The following is a 4432-nucleotide window of genomic DNA, read 5'->3' on the forward strand; positions in this document are numbered from 1 at the left end:
TTCGCTTATCTGAAATTCTCACCACTGAATTACATAAGTATTTCTATCCCTATTCTATTATATTTATTTTCGAAAACTCCATAACCACTTGATATCCGCCTGACTGAGATTTACAAGGTGACCATAGCTTGCTTCATACCGACAATCTTCGTGGGATTCGACCCTTACTCACGTAAGGTATTACTTGGACGACCCAGTGCACTTGCTGGTGAGTTATGCGAAGTTGTGAAGATATGTTTAGACCATGGTCTTGTGCATCCGTTTTTGGTGCCATTGCCAGGGAATCAATTTCGAACAACAATTCACAACCTGAGTAGCAATTTCGCATACCAAGTTTTTGGCGCCGTTGCCGGGGATTGTTTGATTTTGGACAACTAACGGTTCATCCTGTTGCTCAGATTAGGTAATTTTCTTTTTGTTTTCTTTTCAAAAAAATTTTCAAAAATATTTCAAAATTTTCTCACCTGTTTTCGAAAAAATTTTAGATTCAAAATTTTTAAGAATGAATTCTAGTGTTTCATGAAGCATGTGAAGCCTGGCTGGCTGTAAAGCCATGTCTAAATTCTTTTGGACTGAGGCTTCCAACCATCAGCTGTTATATGACTGTAGGGTATGTCAGGCATGTCATGTCTGAATTACATGCTGAAGCTTGGCTGGCCACTGGCCATATCTAGTGTTTTGGACCGGAGCTTTCATTGAAAGCTTGGCTGGCTAGTGAGCCATGTCTAATTCCTGGACTGAAGCTTTAGACTAACATGGCAAGATTCCTGGAATTCATATTAAAAATTTTGGAATCCTTATTTTTCTTTCTTTCTAAATAATTTTCGAAAAATATAAAATAAAAATCCAAAAAAATTAGAAAATCATAAAAATCAAAAATATTTTTGTGTTTCTTGTTTGAGTCTTGAGTCATGTTATAAGTTTGGTGTCAATTGCATATGCATCTTGCATTTTTCGAAAATATCATGCATTCATAGTGTTCTTCATGATCTTCAAGTTGTTCTTGGTAAGTCTTCTTGTTTGATCTTGATGTTTTCATGTTTTGTGTCTTTTCTTGTTTTACATGTGCATTTTTCGTTTCTTAGAGTCTAAACATGAAAGATTTCTAAGTTTGGTGTCTTACATGTTTTCTTTGCATCAAAAATTTTTCAAAAATATGTTCTTGGTGTTCATCTTGACATTCATAGTGTTCTTGGTGTTCATCTTGACATTCATAGCATTCATGCATGCATTCATTGTTTTGATCTAAAAATTTTATGCATTGCATCTTTTTAGTGTTTTTCTCTCTCATCATAAAAATTCAAAAATAAAAAAAAATATCTTTCCCTCTTTCTCTCTCATAAATTCGAAAATTAGATTTGACTTTTTTTCAAAAATTTTTAAAATTTAGTTGTTTTTATGAGTCAAATCAAATTTTCAATTTAAAAATCTCATCTTTTTCAAAATCTTTTTCAAAAATCAAATCTTTTTCAAACTTCTTAGTTATTTTCGAAAATTCCAAAAATATTTTTCAAAAACCTTTTTCTTAATTTTATGTCAAATTTTTGAAAATAACAATAACAATTAATGTTTTGATTCAAAAATTTCAAGTTTGTTACTTACTTGTTAAGAAAGATTCAAACTTTAAGTAATAGAATCATATCTTGTGATTTCTTGTGAATCAAGTCATTAATTGTGATTTTAAAAATCAAATCTTTTTCAAAAACTAATTTCTATCATATCTTTTCAAAAATATCTTCTCATCTTATCTTTTTCAAAAATTTGATTTGAAAATATCTTTTCTAACTTCCTAACTTCTTATCTTTTCAAAATTTGTTTCAACTAACTAACTAACTTTTTGTTTGTTTCTTACCTTTTTTCAAAACCACCTAACTAACTCTCTCTCTCTCTATTTTCGAAAATATCTTCCCCCTTTTTCAAAAATTTCTTTTTTATTTTAATTTTTCATTTTTATTTTCGAAAAACCACTAACCTTTTTCAAAAACTATTTTAAAAAATCAACTAACTCTTTTTCAAAAATTATTTTTGAAATTTTCCCTCTCTCATCTTATTCTATTTATTTATTCATCTACTAACATCTCTTTCTCACATCACCAAAAATCCGAACCCTCTCTCTCTCTGAGTTCAGATTTTTCTTCTTCTTTTCTTTTTCTCTCCTCTTTCTTATGAGCAGGGACAGAGAAAAAGGTATTCTTGTTGAAGCTGATCCAGAACCCGAAAGGACTTTGAAGAAGAAATTAAGAGAAGCTAAATTACAACAATCCAGAGATAACTTGATTGAAAATTTCGAACAAGTAAAGGAAATGGCAGCCGAACCCAACAACAATGCAAGGAGAATGCTTGGTGACTTTACTGTACCTAATTCCAATTTACATGGAAGAAGCATCTCTATTCCTGCCATTGGAGCAAACAACTTTGAGCTGAAACCTCAATTAGTTTCTCTGATGCAGCAGAACTGCAAGTTTCATGGACTTCCATCTGAAGATCCTTTTCAGTTCTTAACTGAATTCTTGCAGATATGTGATACTGTTAAGACTAATAGAGTAGATCCTGAAGTCTACAGGCTTATGCTTTTCCCTTTTGCTGTAAGAGACAGAGCTAGAGTGTGGTTGGACTCTCAACCCAAAGACAGCCTGAACTCTTGGGATAAGCTGGTCAAGGCTTTCTTAGCCAAGTTCTTTCCTCCTCAAAAGCTGAGCAAGCTTAGAGTGGATGTTCAAACCTTCAGACAGAAAGAAGGTGAATCCCTCTATGAAGCTTGGGAGAGATACAAAGGACTGACCAAAAAAGTGTCCTTCTGACATGCTTTCAGAATGGACCATCCTGGATATATTCTATGATGGTTTATCTGAGTTATCAAAGATGTCATTGGATACTTCTGCAGGTGGATCCATTCACCTAAAGAAAACGCCTGTAGAAGCTCAAGAACTCATTGACATGGTTGCAAATAACCAGTTCATGTACACTTCTGAAAGGAATCCTCTGAATAATGGGACGCCTATGAAGAAGGGAGTTCTTGAGATTGACACTCTGAATGCCATATTGGCTCAGAACAAAGTATTGACTCAGCAAGTCAATATGATTTCTCAGAGTCTGAATGGAATGCAAGCTGCATCCAACAGTACTCAAGAGGCTTCTTATGAAGAAGAAGCTTATGATCCCGAGAACCCTGCAATAGCAGAGGTGAATTATTTAGGTGAACCTTATGGAAACACCTATAACTCATCATGGAGAAATCATCCAAATTTCTCTTGGAAGGATCAAAGGCTTCAACAAGGCTTTAATAATGGTGGAAGAAACAGGTTTAGCAATAGCAAGCCTTTTCCATCATCCACTCAGCAACAGACAGAGAATTCTGAGCAGAATCCATCTAACTTAGCAAACTTAGTCTCTGATCTATCTAAGGCCACTGTAAGTTTCATGAATGAAACAAGGTCTTCCATTAGAAATCTGGAAGCACAAGTGGGCCAGCTGAGTAAAAGGATCACTGAAATCCCTCCTAGTACTCTCCCAAGCAATACAGAAGAGAATCCAAAAGGAGAGTGCAAGGCCATTGAGATAAGCACCATGGCCGAACCCAAAGAAGGAGAGGAGGACGTGAATCCCAAGGAGGAAGACCTCCTGGGACGTCCAGTGATCAATAAGGAGCTTCCCTCTGAGGAACCAAAGGACTCTGAGGCTCATCTAGAGACCATAGAGATTCCATTGAACCTCCTTATGCCCTTCATGAGCTCTGATGAGTATTCCTCTTCTGAAGAGAATGAGGATGTTACTGAAGAGCAAACAGCCAAGTTTCTTGGTGCAATCATGAAGCTGAATGCCAAATTATTTGGCATTGATACTTGGGAAGTTGAACCTCCCTTGTTCATCAATGAACTAAGTGATCTGGATCAACTGACATTGCCTCAGAAGAGATAGGATCCTGGAAAGTTCATAATACCTTGTACTATAGGCACCATGATCTTTAAGGCCCTGTGTGACCTTGGTTCAGGAATAAACCTCATGCCCCTCTCTGTAATAGAGAAACTGGGAATCTATGGGGTGCAAGCTGCTAAAATCTCATTAGAGATGGCAGACAATTCAAGAAAACAGGCATATGGACAAGTAGAGGACGTGTTAGTAAAGGTTGAAGGCCTTTACGTCCCTGCTGATTTTATAGTCCTAGATACTGGAAAGGAAGAGGATGAATCCATCATCTTAGGAAGACCTTTCCTGGCCACAGCAAGAGCTATGATTGATGTTGACAGAGGTGAACTAGTCCTTCAATGGAATGAGGACTCCCTTGTATTTAAAACTCAAGGATCTCCCTCTGCAACCATGGAGAGGAAGCATGAAAAGCTTCTCTCAAAGCAGAGTCAACACAAGCCCCCACAGTCAAACTCTAAGTTTGGTGTTGGAGAGTCTCAACAATGCTCTGAACATCTGTGAGGCT

The 4432-nt window shown here is 36.1% G+C and overlaps 1 non-coding gene across 1 annotated transcript; it reads right to left on the reverse strand.

The window, feature by feature from the left end:
* Positions 1 to 2699: 2699 nt before the first annotated feature.
* Positions 2700 to 2808, reverse strand: LOC148568953 (small nucleolar RNA R71). The gene has a single exon (XR_015882022.1). It is a non-coding gene; the product is annotated as a small nucleolar RNA R71 (small nucleolar RNA).
* Positions 2809 to 4432: the final 1624 nt, after the last annotated feature.

Source organism: Arachis ipaensis, chromosome B4 (assembly GCF_059453495.1).
Source record: "Arachis ipaensis isolate K30076 ecotype BB chromosome B4, ASM5945349v1, whole genome shotgun sequence".
Classification (NCBI taxonomy): Eukaryota; Viridiplantae; Streptophyta; class Magnoliopsida; order Fabales; family Fabaceae; genus Arachis; species Arachis ipaensis.